At 33.1% G+C, this 19,536-nt stretch overlaps 1 long non-coding RNA gene across 1 annotated transcript; it reads right to left on the bottom strand.

The window, feature by feature from the left end:
* Positions 1–8,104: 8,104 nt before the first annotated feature.
* On the bottom strand, positions 8,105–9,481 carry LOC136065351 (uncharacterized). Its single transcript, XR_010626987.1, has 2 exons — positions 9,244–9,481; positions 8,105–8,364 (listed from the first exon to the last, which is right to left on the bottom strand). It is a non-coding gene; the product is annotated as an uncharacterized LOC136065351 (long non-coding RNA).
* Positions 9,482–19,536: the final 10,055 nt, after the last annotated feature.

Below are 19,536 nucleotides of genomic sequence, written 5' to 3'. Positions count from 1 at the left end.
ACTAACTTTTGCTAAAAGAATAAGATCATTTGTGAAGAACAGATGGGATATGCCCACATTTCCCCAAGATGCTTTGAGAGGACACCAACTACCCTCAGAAAACTTCTTTTCAATGAGATACCCGAGAAATTCCATGCAAAGGATGAACATGTAAGGAGAAAGGGGGTCTCCTTACCTGATACAGCTCATGATAACTTTTATAAGATTTTAGGGAAAATGAAAAGCTTGGAGAACCTTATAAATGAAGCCCCATTCTAGTCTATCATATGCCTTCTCGAGATCAACTTTGATTGCCATATATCCTGTATTGCCTCTCCTTCTATCTATGCTATAAATCAGCTCTTAAGCAATGAGCACATTGTCAACACTTTTCCTGCCAGGAACATAAGCCGATTGAACTGGGGCAATGAGTCTGCTGAGCATTGGTTTGATTCTACCAACAGTGATCTTAGATACTATTTTATAGACCGAGTTACTTAAACTAATTGGTCTGAAGTTAGACAAGGTTTCAGGATTTTGGCATTTAGGGATGAGAGTGATCAGTGTTCTGTTCAGATAATCAGGAACAACACCCATTGAGAAAATATTCTTAACTTCTTTACAAACTGAACTCCGGACCACTTGCCAATAGTGCTGGAAAAACCCAGCATGAAGCCCATCAGGTCCCAGGGCCTTGAAAGGCTTGAGATTCCAAAGCCCATATCTGATTTCCTTCTCTAACACTGCCCTGCCAATCCAATCTTTCTCCTCATCCAAGAAAAAATAGCAATAAAAATTGGATACAGGGGAGTTTACAAAGGACATGCTCATTTCTGATGTATAGAGCTTTCCAAACCCAACTTGGATATGTTCTTTAACCCTATTCTCATCATACATCCATTCCCCTCTTTCATCCATTAAACATCTTATTTTTTTTTCCTATGCCTCCTCACCACAGTTGATACATGAAAAAAGGCCGTGTTTCGGTCCCCATATATAACTGTGTTGAGTCTAGATTTAAGAGCCCAGTACTCTTCCTCCTGAAGCATGATCACGGCATATTCTTCAATAAGCTGCTTTTCAAGTTCAATCAAGAATTCAGAAGGGTTATTTGCCAGTGCCTTTTGAACTCCACCCAATCTGGCTAACTCTCTCCTTGTCTTAGTGAAAAGGTTGCCAAACTCCTCAATGTTCTACTTCCTGACTTTGTTGGTGAAATCAGAAACAGCCCTAGATAGGGAATTTGCCTCAGTCCAGGCTTCTTCAACTACTTTGGGAAATTCAGGGTTTATTAACCACATGGTTTAAAACTGAAAAGGTTTGTTAGACCCAATAGGCCGAGCCCCTTCTAACTCAATTAATACAGGACAGTGATCGGAAAAAATCCTAGGCAAGTGTGTGACAGTAGCTTCCGGGTAGAGGATTCTCCAGCTAGGATTTGCAAAGCATCTATCTATTCTTTCCAATATCAAGCTTGTGATGGGCCTTTTATTGGACCAAGTGAATTTTGGGCCAGCAAACCCCAAGTCCAAAAAATTGCAGCAATCCAGGCATTCCTCAAACTCCTAAGCCCTGTTAATATTTATTTGCCTACCCCCATATTTGTCTTCCCCACTAAGGATCTCATTAAATCGCCAAACATCAACCATGGCTGGTTGTGGTGCTTGGCCACTTCCATTAGATTGGACTAGAGAATTCGCTTCTCAGCTAATCGAGGGCTAGCATATATTGCGGAAATAAACCAAGAGAGATCAAAATGGCGTACCTTGACAGTGGCATGAATTTCCTGTTCCGTTGAGGCAAGCAAAATAACTTCTGCTTCCTCCTTTTTCCAAAATACCCAAAGTCCTCCAACGTACCCAATGGTCTCAGTGATGATATACCCATCAAATGGCAATTCAGCTATAATCTTCTCTGCCCTGTCACCTCCTACCCTAGTTTCAGTGATAACCATAATAGATGGGTTATGATTCACAGCCATCTCAAAAACTCTTCTCTTAAAGTCTGGGTTCAAAGCCCCTCTACAGTTCCACATTAGGATATTCATTTTTACATATTGCCCCAACGACACCTTCACTGGATTAGGATTCATCATTGCAACCTCTACCATGCTCCACCCCAACCTCCTCAGGAGATCCTTAGAGGTAACCCAATCTAGTTTCCATATCACCATATACTTGAGAATTCTCATGATATTCTCCTTGCAACATAGCAACAGATCACATATCTGGACTGGCTCAAGAATCTGGAGTAATTTCAGACTTGGATGATTCCCCATATGTGCTACCGCCACCCCTCTGAAATCCACACTCTTCCTCTCTTGGATAATCCATCCTGATTCGTCGAAATAGGGCATCACTAATGGCCTTCTTTGCCTGCTTAAAATCTCCGCTACTTCGCAAGATATTAAGGGAGTGTCCATGAGGAACTCCCACCACAGATTGGGGATTGAGCCCTAAGTTGGGTGATCCAATGCCAAATTCCCCGTTCTTATGCTCGTTGGAGTTATGGGAAATAGGTGTTTCCAAGCCTCGAACCACCCCGGAGTATCCGTCAGCGCAGCTCTTATCTAAGCGATCATCTCATCTGAAATTACTATCACCCTGTTCCTATACCAAATTGCCCATCCCAACATAGGCATTAGCCTCAATCCAAGAAAACTTGTTTCCATTAGAGGTGATTCGCGAGTTTCCCAGAGAAGAGCAAACCTGGATGAACTAAAGCTTGGCATCAGGATTAGAAATATGGTGTTTCAAGGACTTACTATGTTTAACCCCTAGACCTTTATTAGCTCTCAGCTTCGAGCCTTGTGCTGCCTTAGCTCTAGTCCCATCACCCAGCAACGATCTCTTCATCTCTGCCGTATCTAGTCTTTGCAAATCTTGGCATATCTCCATTTCACACTCAATCGCTGTAGCTTTAGCTACTTGGGATTGATTTGTCAGGTTATCACGTGGTAGCGTGAAACGTGGCATCTCTAGCTCCTCAACAGAGGGTGTGTTGGAGATGTCATCTTCCACTAATCCCTAATCAAAATTACCTTTATACCCCTCCTCCACATGCTCAAACTTTTTTAAAGAGCGTGCTCATCCATTTCAAACAGAATTTTTCCTCCTCGTGACTAGCATCCACGGTCCATAGTTAGGCTCAGACTGGTCTCCTTGACAATTTTCCTTGGGGCCTGGTACATCCTTATCTGCTCCACCCTTCTCCTTTGGTCTGACTCTATAGTAGCAGTTTTCCTACTTATGCCCAAGTCTTCCACACCGAAAGCACAATGCCCAAGGTTTTAAAAATCGGTATGGAGAAAGAACCGAAAAAGGAGCTAATTATCGGATTTTTGGTCAAATTAGGGTCCGACCGATGGTCGAACCGGTGACGTAATAAATAATTTAATTAAAATATTAAAATAATTTATATTTAAAATTTGAATTTTAATATTATCGGATTTTTGGTCAAATTAGGGTCCGACCGATGGTCGAACCGGTGACGTAATAAATAATTTAATTAAAATATTAAAATAATTTATATTTAAAATTTGAATTTTAATAACTTATATTAAGAAAATATTAAAAAATAAATAAAAAAAGTACTTTTTTCCATACTACCTTTCTTTTCTTGTCAGTAATGGTTGACAAAGAATAAGCTTCATCTTTTAGTTTGTACAAACAATAATATAACTTTAAGTCTTTAACTATTTATTTATTTAAGAAAATTTAAATAAATAAATAAATAAAAACACCAAAGTCAGAAGACTAAACAAGTCACTGACATATTACTCTTTTATCAATCCACTTTCCCACTCCACCCCTCCTAGCCACACGTTTACTCTTTCTTTAATATTTTTTTTCTTGCTTTTTTCTCTAATACACGGTATACACCTTATAAATCTAGCACTCCACTGCGTACACTCCCCACTTTACTTACCATCAAAAGACTATTTTTCTAGTCTTCTGTCCTCCATAGAATCCATATCTCCCTTTCTTGCTCAGGAAGTTAGATCTATTGCTTATCTCTACAATACCATCATTGGTTCCTCTCTTCCTCACTGGATCTATAGATACCACTACAAGATGCTAATTTCAACGCCAAGCATGAACATTCAGTCATTTTCTCTCTCTCAAGCATAGCCAATCTTAAGAAAAAAGACTTTATTGCAAAAATCTGTCCTCACCATTAGCAGATCTAAGAAAAAAGAAGATTTTTACTGCAAAAAAAAGCTCCATTACAGATCTGTTTTATCAATTTTGCAAAACCGGTTTGACCTTTTCGGTTTCCGATTCTCCGATTGAACCGGACGATTTGTACTATTTACCGGTTTTAAAGCTATTTTCGGTTTTTTACTATAACTGGATAGGATTAAAGGGCGGTTCTCGATTGGACCGGTCCAGTCCGATTTTTAAAACCATGGATATGCCTTCATACATGACGGCTTGTCTTAATTTACCAATTCTAATCACATGAATAAGTGGTTTCTCCAAGTCCACTTGCACGCACAATCTAGCGTAGCTACCCCTTGAGCTTGAGGCAATGTATGAATCTACCCGGAGGACAGGTCCAATAGCACTTCCTTTTCCTTGAGGACAGATATATCATAAAACTCAATAAGCAACTCAGGAAAACGTACCCACACAGCAACTGAAGATAATCTGGCCTCTGAAGCTTTGAAATAAGGCTCCCATGCCCTGATTGCTAAGAAATGCTCCCCTACAAACCATGGTCCTCCCTTGAGAACTTTATCATAGTCATCACTGCAACTAAACCTGACAAGATAATAATCTTTCCCTAGATTGACACATTTAGTGCAACATTTTTTAAATTACACCACTCAATAACTTTTTTAGTGGATTAATATTTTATTAAGCACACCATTGGATTATAATTTGTCTACATACTTATCATGTATGCTAAATTTTATATCAATTAGATATATTTATTATCCAATTCTAAATTCATATTTTTAGTTTTAAAATATAAGAAAACAATCTTTTTCAAATATTTTTTTATAGATAAGATAGTTCATAATATTCGATTATCTTGGTGTTTGGTATGCATAATGAAACTGTAAAGAACATTAAAATGTGATGGCAGATTTGATAAAATATTAAATAAGGATAAAGTTATTGAGTAAGGAAACATTATAAAAATAAATAAATAAATAAATAAAAACCTATGCAATTTATAGATATACTTGCACAAATTAAAATTTCTAGAGTTTTTTTTTTTTTTTTTTTTTTTGAGAATACTAAGTATTTTTAACATACACGAAAAAAGATAAAAAAAGTTTTAAAGAAACTGACAGGAATATATATCTAAAAGGGCAAATTTGTGGAGTTAAGACTTCAATTTGATTAGTATTAAAACTTAGTTATAACCGTCAAAAACCTTGTAGATTAACCGGTTAGTACCTTTAGGTGTTTTTAATAGAAAATTTTAGTATTCAAATCCCCCCTCCTAACTATTAAAAAAAAAAAAAAAAACTCTATTATAAGGACTATTTCAAACTCCCCTCTCAAAATGACTGTTTCAACATTCAAAATGTAATTCTTATGAGGTTATTTTAAATATATATATATATATATAGGAAAAGTATGATTCATAACCATGAAATGATGATACTTTTCGAAATGAGAAATACTATTTTCACAACACTTACACAATATTTTTACAAAAAATTATAAATGTCAAGTTATTATTAGCGGTTGAAAACTAATGTCAATGATGAGCTCAAATTATAACTAATAAAAGCCCGTCATCTAAGATTTGTTATGAAGATATTATAAAAGTGTTATCAACGTAACATTACTCAAAATGAGAAATGCATAATTTGCTTACCCCAAATGGAATGTAAATAAAAAATAAATAACAAAACAGAAGTAATGACTCCAGCATAGAGGTATCACTACTGGTTACTTTGTTAGTGGTTATGAAGGCTGATACTAGATTTGTGGTTATTTGTGATGCCACGTATTTTTTTGGAAGCTTTCCATTTTCAATAATAGCTTCATTTGGGGATGTAATGTTGTACTTGTTCCTGGACAAGTAATTCAGTTTTACAAATATCGTTAATTTAAAGATAGAGAGAGAGAGAGAACATGGGGTAGAAATTGTGGGCTCGGCTGAAGGATGTGGCTTTGAAACCAGTCAATTCCAGTATGGACCCTCATTCATCGGTCCAGGTTGGTAACCAATGCCTTTTGTCTTAAGTGGGCCTCAGGCTCCTTCAGCCTCCTAGCTTAAGCCACAGACATATTTTTGCCATCGTGAATGCTTTGGGCTAAGCTTAGTTTTTTTTTTTGAACTCCTAGCGAAAGCCTTTGATTTTTGCGCTATTGATCAACAGGTATACAAGGTGATCGGAGATCCAGCTTTCAAAAGTCCGATGCTTAAACACAAATTGCGATACGAACTCATCAGATAAAGCACTACAGGAAAGAAGTCCAATTATACTGAAGACCTTAGAGACCGTTACAAGAGAGCTCAACCAGGAAGTAGCCTATCTTTCAAGAATTTTTTTTTTTTTTTAAGAGTATAATTTTAGGGCTTTTATTAAGGTAACTCCTTTGTGCCCCTTTTTTTTATGAATCAATAATTGGGAATGGAAAATTTTAATCCTAGATGTTTCCGTTAGAAACATCATAATGTACCATTTGAGCTACAAGCTTTTGTGCTTGTTTAATACAGTATATTTTTAGCTTTTTGAGAATACAATTCTTTGAAAAAGTTGCAATTTGAAAATGTGTTGCCAAACAAGGCTACTCTCTCTCTCTCTCTCTCTCTCATTATAATTAATTTGTTTTCTTACAACAAGCGTATGTTTTTCTCCATGAGAGGACTAGACAATGGTATTGAGTCACAACGTAAATGTAAATGTTCTTTTTTTTTTTTTTTTTTTTTTTTCTTTTTTTATAATTTATAAGAATGTAATGTTTTTTATTATTATTATTATAGGAAGAATGTAAATGTTATTAAGTGTTTTCATTAGTAAAGATAAATTACGCTTTTTCACTCTAGGCTTTTGCCCTGTTTATAATACCCTCACAATGTACCATCAATTTGCTTGATTGACGCTACAATCTGAAAGAATTGTATCAATGTGTCCATTGCCATTTAAATTAGGCATTAAAAAGACAGAAATTTGGTGTGGTTACAAATTACCACCATTTGTTGCAATGAAAAACAACATTTTATTTAATTTAACTTTTAATTTAGACAATACAAAGTATATTGATATAGTTCTCTCAAATTGATAGTTTAGGGGGACATTTTGGTGGATATAGATTTTTTGGAAATTATGAATACCAATAAAGGTGTCAAATGATATATAACTTCTTTTATTGATAGATTGGAAGATATATGACTTGCTTTTCAACTACTTGTTTTTGTGAATGCTTGCAGTCGAAGATTAAAGATGTTAGGTTTCCTATTGAGGTGCTTGATTATATAGAAACAACTCTCTCAATCCCCCAAGGGTTTCGGTTAATGGGATAAAAGTTTAAAACGAAAAAATATACTTCGGTCAAAAAGGTTATTAGTGAATATAAATTAACAATACCGAGCAATATGATAATTAAAACAAAAACAAAACACAATACAAAAACAAAAAACAAAAAAAAAAATATCAGTTAACAGACTGAGGATTTGTATAAAAACTTAGACTTTTAAAGGCATTACATGAGTATATATTGAATTCTATATATATGAGTTTAATCCACAAACATAAGTCATCACAAAGATTGTCAATAGTACGCATCAAAGCAAATAAACAAATTGAGAAACCCAGCAAACAGAGCAAATGACTCTTAAATTCACAGATATTCACAGCAGTATGTAAAAAACGAAATCAGAAAAATTCAATGCCCCAGTGCAATGGCCAATGGCAATCCCTCAACAGTATAACAAGAGGAAAATAAAACCAACCCAGGTAGTATAACATAACCCAAAAACCAGACCAACCAGTACCAAATTTGCAAATGCAAAGAATGCCCCATCATAATTTGGGACCATACCTAAACGTAAGCATCCCACACATGGCGATTAATATAAGGGGAAACAAAAACTATGAAAGAACTACTAAGAAGAGAAAAAGAGGGGGAGGAGAGAATAAATTAATATAACAGAAGCACACAGGGAAATCATACAGCATTTCATTGATGAGAGAGAACAATACATTAGTCTTATGGACGAGAGAGAGAAAAAATAGTACATGTAATATTCTCTTCTCCTAACATTACAACTATAATATTCTCTTCTCATGAGAATAGAACAAGAGACAAATTAAGTGCATCCTTTTACGAAATATATCCTAGGCACACCAAACACACAACTGGTGCTAAGTGCAAGGGTATGCCGAGTAATTTCATTTGCACCACCAACCAGTTTCAACTGAGTAATTGCATTTGCACCAAAAGAACTGTCAGCATCTTGCATACTGTGTAGTTAATGTAACAATGTAATAGGCAAATAATAGATTTCAAGGGGGCTAGAAAAGCTAAAACTTTTTTCCGAAGCATTTGTGCAAAGTTCCAGCTAGACAACTCTTTCATTACTCATGTAAATGGCTTAGCTAGTCCCTTTCACATATCAATTGCATGATAAATATTATATAAGTCTTGAAAAAAAGAAAATCTAAAAAAGAAAGAAGAGAACCATATTATATTTCCCATGCTACTAAATATCTAATAATCATCATCAGGTCAAAGAAAAGCCCGACTGTGCTTTACGAATTCAACCACAGGAAATACAACTGGAGGCACGCATTGCAAACTGTATATCTCATGTTAGCAATGTAAAAAGCTATTAAAAAATTAGTTCCCAATTTCCCTTGGACTTGGATGTTTTCCTGTATGTACATTAAAGTAGCTCAAAATCTCAGACTAAAAACTCTTGCATTAAAATACATAACTCACAGAGGCATTTCATCAAACATTTCATTGCATTTCAATTAGACCAACTTCGAACTCTAAAAAAAAAAAAAAAAAAAATCTCCAACCATTTCTTAACAAAAACTAAACCAACCCATGCTTACTAGTAGATACAGACCCACATAGAAAATTCCAAACGAAATCCGCACAACCCAAATACAAACAAAAACAGAAATACATACAAACCCACAAACAAGTCAAAAAAACATACAAGACCCACTGATAAACCCAAAATCCCATTGATATTTTATTAATGCATATTTGGAATTGAAGGAGGAGAGAGATGGATAGGCTAGGAGGAAGAGAGGGTTAGTGCGAACTTAGGCTAAGAGAGACAAACCTGAACACCATGGTGCTTGCGGCTTCATCGTTGTTGTTGCAGCTTGAGGCAGAGAAGACGCTAGTGTTGTGGGAGGGTTTCCCAAATTCCACGGTTATTGAAGGAATTTGAAATCAATAGATTTGGACCTTGAAGTCCAGGATGGATTTGGGCCAAATCCAAATTCTTTGTTTTTGGGCCCCTCAAATCCAAATCTCATGCCATCCAAACAGCCCATCCACTGAAGGAATATTTGAGGAAGTCAAGAGTGTTTCTAAAAAACAAAATCCAGAAAGCTGGGGAGCAAATCCCTGCTTGATTCCAAAGACGTCATTATTTTATGCATTATGGGCTTTGCTACAACTATAAGTGGCAACTGATAACTTCTACATAGTACCATAAGTCACAACCAGGCCTGTCAACGGACCAATCTGAGATGAGATAAGTCTCGTCCAAGTTCAGCCCAAAGCATAAATGCCTCAGCCCAGCTCAAATTGTATATCATGTTACTAATCGAGCCCACCTCATAGTGACGGAAAGCCTTGTAACTCAAGTAGCTGATATCTTCTGGTGTTTTCAATGAAAACATTCAGGATTCATATATCTCTACCCCTAATTCGCCATGTATTTAAAATAAATAAATAAAAAGAAACTCACCTTGTAGTGCTGGTTGAATTGAATTACCTGTTCATTTGGGTTGCCCTTGGATTTGAAGACTCAAATCAAGGGATTTGAAGAATGATTGCTATTATAAATTGTTTAATAAATTTAACAACATATGGATATGGTAATTGAGTTGTGGTAGTTTTGCTGAACAAATATAATTCATATATATTGGAAATTTAAATTGACTTCTTACACCTAGTTAGTTCAAATCCACATATTAATAGAGCTTAATTCCATTCATAAATTTCATTTAATAAAAAAATTAAAATTTCTTAATATATTCAAGTGATTTAAACTATAATTTGAAATTCAAATTCTCTCCCAATACCTCTATTCAAACTAAAAATCATTGTGGATTCTAGTTAGCTCAACTAATAAAGTCTCTAATGGTTAAATAAGAGATCTATAGTTCAATCCCCGACTACACCAAAAACCAATAAGTTATTATTCTTCTTTTAATTTTTTTTTTCAATTATAACCCAATAGTTTTTGTATCTTTAAAGTGACCTTGAGGTCGGATGTTTTATATTTTAAGGGACTGAGTGGAAGAGGTTGGGGGGGATTGTGGCGTTTCTAGGCTGTGAATGTTTACTGTACATAATCCACAAAAGTTTTTTTAAAAAAATGATGCCTCTTAAATGCAAATATCAAAACCAATCAAAAAGTTAAAAACAAAGATTTTAAACTTCTAAACACATTTTTCTTCAAATTCCCAACCAAAAAAAAAAAAAAAAACTATATTTACACATCAATTCATATGCAATTAATGATGACCAAATTAGGCAACACACACAGTCTCATGTACTTAATTTAGCAAAGATTTGCATGTAATGTGTGCAACTAGTATATGTACAAAGCACAAAAAAAGTGATATGTAGATAGAAATCAAAAAATATTTCTACATCATCAATCACATTGGTTTGAAAGTGACTATCACCTAAAGAGTTAAATTATATAACTCTCACATCTCCTAGAAAACACGCTTGCAATTATGTAAAAGTATTTTAATTCTTTTTGCTTTTTCCTTTTGTTTTGTTTTTTTTGTTTTTTTTTTTTTTTTTTTTTTTTTTTATCATGCATGGGCATGTAAGAGATAGAAAAGAAATTCTCTTGATATACAATCTTTTTTTTTTTTAAACAAGTTAACACCTCGTTTTATCTTTCTGTGTAAGAACTACACCTTACTAAGCATGACTTTTATGATTTGCATACAGGTGTTCATGATTGGCAAGTAACAGTGGTGAGATAGTTATTTATATCTTTCTCCTAGATTTTCTAGTCCTAACAATCAAAATATGTGACATCAAAATCAAGATTGTTTGTTCAAATACTATAAACAACTCACACAAATAAACACTACATAGTACAAACTAGCAATGTGCAAAAAGTAGATCATCAAACCTAAGCAAGGTACACAAACATTAAATGTAAATTTCATTCGCCAACCTAATTACACACGAGGTGGTGTGCAATACACACACACACACACACACACACACAACACACACACAATAAAAATAAAAAAAAATAAAAAAAAAATCTTTTTATATTATGGCCAAAGATCAAAAAGCACACATTATGCTAAATAAATAAAATACAAAAAAGCAATGCATGAACAGTGCTTAACTAAGCTATAGAGGGTACACAAACAATAAATATCAATTTCTTAATTAACCCATGAGTACATGTACAAACTAATACATACTCATACTAAATTAGAAATAGCTTATGCACTCAGTTATGCAACTCATACTTTCTATGTTTCTCCACAATATCAAGCATGTTCTAAATCAAGAAAGATTTATAATTCATATAATCCTCAAGAAAAATAAAACAAAATACAAAATAAATTATTTTTGTCTTTTTGAAAAAAATTCAATGTTTTTGGATGTTTTTTATTAAACAAAACAAAACAACCAAAAACTAAAAGAAAACATGTCCACAAATAATTGAAAGAATTGAATCAAGGACAGGTAAACTGCACTCACCTTAGCAAATCTTTTCTCACCTATACAGCACGCATCTTTGACTTTGTATGTGAAAAACCATGAGAAGCAAAGCGTATTTGAGGGATTACACAATTCTTCTGTGAGATACCAAAATTCTGCAATTTCCTTTCACAAGCCAACAAGCTTAAATTTTTGAAAAGCATACGAAACAATTCATCAGGACTTGTAGCAAGAGATATATCATCACATATTCTAGACTGAACTATAGAATATTTAAATTTCAATTTTTGACAATTAGGGCGAATGTGACCATAAACACCACAAAAGTGACAAATAAGAACAAATTTAGGAACATCAATATTCCTAAATTCGGTCTAATATGACCAACAACACCATAAAGGTGACAAATAGGCACAAAAAATATTTATTTTGCTCTCTAACAGTAGGTTTAAAAACTTCAGCGTCTATATCAAAACTTTTGTCTTTGTCTAACCTAGCAAAATAAGTCTTTTCTTTATGATTCCTCTTAAAAGGAGGCATATAAACTTTTTCATCTTTAGGCTTAATGGAAATAGAAACAGATTTTTTACCAATAGCAAGTTTAGTATTGGACAAATTTTTAAGTTTCGCTTCAAACTCAGCTAACTTTTGTTCCAAACTTTTCATCCTTTTAGCTTGAGAGGAAAATTGATTTCTCAAAATTTCATTCTTTTTTTTTAATTAGATTCATCCAATCTCACAATCAATTCCTCTTTTTCAAAATTAGCCAATTTTAACTATTCCTTGAATTTCTTGGCAATTTTCATAGATTTATATAATTCCTTACTGAGAGTTTCACAAGCATCAATAAAATCAACAAAAATATTAGCATCTTCTTTATTCAAATTTTCACAAATAGAGCAGAAAGACACTTAAAATTATCAATGATAACAGGAATCAAGGATCTCAATCAGGACGTTAATCCAATCAGAACCCACTCTGATACCACTTGTTAGATCGTTTAAACCCTTGTATACTTAGATTTTTTAACCTAATTAATTAACCAAGTTAATACTTAGGTTTATTATTTAGATCTAGGTTAAAAACAAACAATCATATCACATAAAGCGGAAAATATATAACACATGCGATATAATAACATAGGAAAACTAATGAAACCGTTTAATTTCAAGGTAAAAAACCTGGGGAGAATTTAACCTAAACAATCATCAAGGCAACAAATTCATTAAATAGAATGGAATTGTTTGTAATAGATTTTTCCCTAAATCTAATGCTATCTCTTATAGTACTTACTCACATAGCCACATGCAGCTTTAAATCCACAAACTCTTCTATTTGAATTTGCTGATCACAAACACCCAAATTTTATAACTCTGAAATCCCACTCAACATTTTAAATGATCAACTATGTATGATTTTGTTGTAGGAATTTCAGATTTATCAGTTCTAATAATGTTTTGGTAGTGACTTTAAAAGGAGAAAGCATAGTAACTTTTAGATATCAAAAGAGCATCTCCAAAGTCTCTTCAAAACATGTCTTAGGATTTCCTTTAAATACTAGGAGAATTAGATTTGAAACCCTAATCACTTAATGGGCTTGATGGGCTGTTGGGCTTAACTAAAATTCTGCAGAAACGCATTTCGATTGGTCTAGGTTTCTTCTCGATCAGTCGAATCTGAAATATTTCAAATTTCCTGAACCTGCAGCTTCGTTTTTCTTGTATTTGACTTGTAGCACATTGAACATTTTCTAATCAAACCTATAGACTTAGGAATTTATATCTAGATAAGTTTGTGTTCACGGTTTACTAATTGTTCTAAACTTTAGAATCTAACAATGATGAACAACGACCATATACAATTGCGTTTGTAATTTTAAATTTGATATGTAGTTTAAGAATGATATGACAATTCTATATTGCAAAGGAATGATGACAATTCTATATTGCAATAAAGATAGGCGTTATTCAACCTAGTTTGAATATGTGGCCTTAGAATGACTTCAATATATTTTTATATTAAATTTATGATGGATTCATTTACGGTATAATGTCAAATTTTGTTATACACATTATTATTAGATGACTTTGGATATTCAACAAGTTTGCTAGTGGTACAACAAACATGATAAAGTTTTATTATTACCTTTTTTTGCTTAAGAAATTATTTAAAAACAATTATCCACCTGTTTCTTTAACGAGAAACATATTCTTCTATGTTCTTTTGTCTCTAATTTATTTTCTAACTTGTTTTTCACATTTTTAGCGCCCTATGGTTTCATATACAATTGGAGGAAGCTCAAGATTGGTCCAAGATATAGACATCTTATACAGAAAATTTCAACTGTATTTTGAGTTTCGTAATAATATTATTCAAGGATATTATTACCTGAACNCAATGATAACAGGAATCAAGGATCTCAATCAGGACGTTAATCCAATCAGAACCCACTCTGATACCACTTGTTAGATCGTTTAAACCCTTGTATACTTAGATTTTTTAACCTAATTAATTAACCAAGTTAATACTTAGGTTTATTATTTAGATCTAGGTTAAAAACAAACAATCATATCACATAAAGCGGAAAATATATAACACATGCGATATAATAACATAGGAAAACTAATGAAACCGTTTAATTTCAAGGTAAAAAACCTGGGGAGAATTTAACCTAAACAATCATCAAGGCAACAAATTCATTAAATAGAATGGAATTGTTTGTAATAGATTTTTCCCTAAATCTAATGCTATCTCTTATAGTACTTACTCACATAGCCACATGCAGCTTTAAATCCACAAACTCTTCTATTTGAATTTGCTGATCACAAACACCCAAATTTTATAACTCTGAAATCCCACTCAACATTTTAAATGATCAACTATGTATGATTTTGTTGTAGGAATTTCAGATTTATCAGTTCTAATAATGTTTTGGTAGTGACTTTAAAAGGAGAAAGCATAGTAACTTTTAGATATCAAAAGAGCATCTCCAAAGTCTCTTCAAAACATGTCTTAGGATTTCCTTTAAATACTAGGAGAATTAGATTTGAAACCCTAATCACTTAATGGGCTTGATGGGCTGTTGGGCTTAACTAAAATTCTGCAGAAACGCATTTCGATTGGTCTAGGTTTCTTCTCGATCAGTCGAATCTGAAATATTTCAAATTTCCTGAACCTGCAGCTTCGTTTTTCTTGTATTTGACTTGTAGCACATTGAACATTTTCTAATCAAACCTATAGACTTAGGAATTTATATCTAGATAAGTTTGTGTTCACGGTTTACTAATTGTTCTAAACTTTAGAATCTAACAATGATGAACAACGACCATATACAATTGCGTTTGTAATTTTAAATTTGATATGTAGTTTAAGAATGATATGACAATTCTATATTGCAAAGGAATGATGACAATTCTATATTGCAATAAAGATAGGCGTTATTCAACCTAGTTTGAATATGTGGCCTTAGAATGACTTCAATATATTTTTATATTAAATTTATGATGGATTCATTTACGGTATAATGTCAAATTTTGTTATACACATTATTATTAGATGACTTTGGATATTCAACAAGTTTGCTAGTGGTACAACAAACATGATAAAGTTTTATTATTACCTTTTTTTGCTTAAGAAATTATTTAAAAACAATTATCCACCTGTTTCTTTAACGAGAAACATATTCTTCTATGTTCTTTTGTCTCTAATTTATTTTCTAACTTGTTTTTCACATTTTTAGCGCCCTATGGTTTCATATACAATTGGAGGAAGCTCAAGATTGGTCCAAGATATAGACATCTTATACAGAAAATTTCAACTGTATTTTGAGTTTCGTAATAATATTATTCAAGGATATTATTACCTGAACATATATTGTTATTATGTGAGTCTTAAAAGCTATGTCTCTTGAATTTTATGTTGGATTATATATATATATATAGTGAGTTTTTAGATACTATCGTGAAAGATAATAGTTTTGTTTTGAATTATATTATATGGTTGAATGTAATACCCATATTTATATTATTTTCTTTTTGGAATCCTATTTTGCATATTATTTTTACTATATTTACTAGAAAATATGCAAGAGGTCTAAATAGTGTAAATGAGAAATAATTTCGATGTAACATTGAACAAATTATGCGTAAATCACCAAGATTCATTGATGAAGCACTTTTATTCTTGTATTTCTCTAAAGAGAATCAATATCATATCATACCAACCAGTTATTTCCGTATGGATACATAGGGCAGTGCAAAAATGGGGTTGAAATGTACCACTCCATAAATACAAATTTTGAGTGCCACTTTTTTTGTTTTACCTTATGCTCCACCAATCATAATATGTCATGTGGTTGCTTTAATGAACTTTGGTTATTATGTAAAGGAAGTCAAATGAATACATAGTAAATTGTGATTAATGGAATATAAAGTAAAATATGTTAAAGAGAACACTGAAACTCAGAGGCACGGTTTGAAAATAGAAGAAGAAGAGACATAATGGCTAGTTTTAGTCTAACGTCTTTTTAGACTAAACGGTGTCGACTTATTTAAGTGAACTTGACTTGATATGAAAATAGTGTCGTTCAAGTTATTAGAACGATGTTGTTTTATGTCCATCTCTTCCAAAGTACTCTAGTTGTTATAACGATGTCGTTTGATGTCCATCTCTTCAAAGTACTCTGTGCAATGTGTACGAGGTTCATGGTGCTCTTCAATGTTGCAATTAAGATTCCAGTAATAACTGTCAACCAAGCAGGCTGTCACTCCTAAATTCCGGAGCAAAGATTGCAATTAGTTATGAATCTGTTAAGAGCAGTTGTAATTCTGGAATGTTCTAGCCTAGTTGTACTTAAGCTATATAAACAAAGTAGGTAAGCAAAGAGTTGTTCCTACATAGTAGAAGTCTGAGAATAAAAATTAGAAATAGACTGACTTGTCTCTTGGTGCATTTGATAAAGCTTTGATTCAATGTGGAACTCCAGGATTGAATCATTAGTGCAATTATAGCAATTAGCCAAAAATTTCCAAGTAGCCTCAGAAGTCTTAAGACGAGGAAGAAGATTATGAATGGAGGGAATAGAGGTATTGATAAACCAAGACAAGATCTTACTCTGAATATTCTTCCATTCCTTTAGGCGTTCTTCATAATCATCTACTGTAATAGCAATCTTGGAGGCATCTTTAGCAGTTGTGGCTTTGAATTGAGGTTTTGGTACTGGCTTAGGAATTGAACAAGTCACATATCTCCACAGTTTATGACCCTTGAGAAAGATAGTCATATTCTGAGACCATGCATGATAGCTAGTAGGACCATCTAACATAATGGTGATAGGACGTATGATATCTCGTTCGTTGTGTTAAGCCATAATGAAGAAAATGACCAAAAAGTGGGATTTAGAGACCTCAAATAAAGAAATGGAGCCCAAAATTAGAATCTATGTGAAAAACTGAGCAAGATAGGCCCTGTTCAAAATTTTTGACTTTGGTCAAAAAGTCAACACAAAGTCAACAATCAGAAGTCAACGGTCAACGGTTTGCTGACGTCACTGGATGATGTGTGCTACTGATGTGGCGGATGACATGCTAGGGCTGACGTGGCAATCAGAGGGGCTGAGCGCATGTAGCGCGTATTGCAACTAGAGGCGCGTGGCGGTGGCTTATTAGGTGCGTGAGGATCGTGGCGGCACGTGAGAGCGCATGCCATGCATTTTCGACAAGCTGAAACTTGGGGCAGCACATGACGGTGTGTGCAAGCTCCATTAGGACTATTTCTAGCTAGGTTTTGATCGAGAAGTTTGATCTATCATGTCGTGACTATGGTTTGACAATTTGACTGATGGATAGACTAGATTCGAGACGTAGTGGTTGGGTGTGACGACGGTGACTCACTTCTGACGGTGGCTACTGGTGAATGCGAGGGTAGCAAAAGAATGCCGGAAAATACCACTGGGTCAGAGAAATGGCTCGATACCATGTAAACAATATAGCGTAAGAGAGAAAAAACTAAATAGTCTGTATATTCTGTGTAAATAATAATGTACAATAAAGAGCCTTTTATAGGCTAGGTATATGTGCAGTACAAGTAATATGAGTAAACTACAATGCAGTATACTGGGCTAAGCCCAATGGGCTAATCTAATCTAAGCTATACATTAGCAGCCTCTTCAATTTTTTCTCCAAGTTTCATTTTTTTTTTAATTTGATATTTTGATCTTTTTTTTTTTCCTTAAACTAATTGTAGGTCTAATAATTATTATTATTATTATTATTGGATTACTATATTTGCATCAAGAATTAATAGATTAGGTTATAACTCTTAATAAAAATTAAGGGTCATATTTTTATTATTGGACTACTATATTTGCATCAAGAATTAATAGATTAGGTTATAACTCTCAACAAAAATTAAGGGTCATGTTTTTATGTGATTGACATATCTTTCAACAAAACTCACTTTACATGTAATTGAATCTTAGTTTCTAGTGTTTTAAAGAAAACCTTGAGTGAATCACAAGTGGTACTATTGAAGACACAAAACTGCTAAAAAAGAAAATGCTTAAAAAAAGCTAAAACAGTAGGTCTCTAAACTAAATATAAAATCAACAAGAACCTTAAATCCTCATAGTGATGCAAGAAAAAATTCAAATTCAATTATAAATCATTTCTTCATGTCTTCATCAAGGGGTCATATGTCCTTCTTTTTTAATAATAATATTGACTCACTTAGTATAGAAAGATAGTCAAGGCCAACTAGGAAGAAAAAATCATGCTGTCATTATAACATCGTGGTCAATTGTTTAAGGGAAACCAAGATAGTTAATATAGTAGTGAAGATTGTTTCAATTTAGCTAAGAAATATTTGAACTAATATATTATTTAGGTTATTCTAATATATATATATATATTNTCGTGATCAAATCATAATGTCGTTGCACTCTAATTTAGTTTGGTGATTTGATTGTGCCTTGCTCTGATTTGCATATAATTTTACTAATTAATCAACTTTGTAATTGGAATAATTAACTGGGATCAATCTATAATCCAGCACAAATTTTAGGTTTTGATATATATATATATATATTAGCAATAACCTTGAAATAATATATTAGTATCAAAATATTTCATTTTCTTAGCTAAATTGAAACAATCTTCACTACTATATTAACTATCTTGGTTTCCCTTAAACAATTGACCACGATGTTATAATGACAGCATGATTTTTTCTTCCTAGTTGGCCTTGACTATCTTTCTATACTAAGTGAGTCAATATTATTATTAAAAAAGAAGGGACATATGACCCCTTGATGAAGACATGAAGAAATGATTTATAATTTGAATTTGAATTTTTTCTTGCATCACTATGAGGATTTAAGGTTCTTGTTGATTTTATATTTAGTTTATTTATGGTTATGGATTCTAGGTTTTTTTTTTTTTTTTTTTTTTGCTCTAAGATAGAATTATACTCTAACCTAATCTAAATGTATATGTGTTTGAAGCTCGCTACTAGAGACTTGAATTTTGACTCTTGTCCCCCCATCTAACAAGAACTTCTACTTGTAGAGTTATTATCACACCAAGGATACACAATGGTTATTCTAGGGTTTTATGAAGCAAAAGTTGGTTACTAGATTTCATAGGTTTCTGTTGCCTTCAATTTTTATTTTATTTTATTTTATTTTTTTGATAACAGAAAAAGT

The sequence above is a fragment of the Quercus suber genome, unplaced genomic scaffold (genome assembly GCF_002906115.3).
Source record: "Quercus suber isolate HL8 unplaced genomic scaffold, Cork oak 2.0 scaffold_934, whole genome shotgun sequence".
In the NCBI taxonomy this organism is placed as follows: domain Eukaryota; kingdom Viridiplantae; phylum Streptophyta; class Magnoliopsida; order Fagales; family Fagaceae; genus Quercus; species Quercus suber.
Note: the sequence above shows the minus strand (reverse complement) of the source record. Positions and strands in the feature narration are given on the sequence as shown.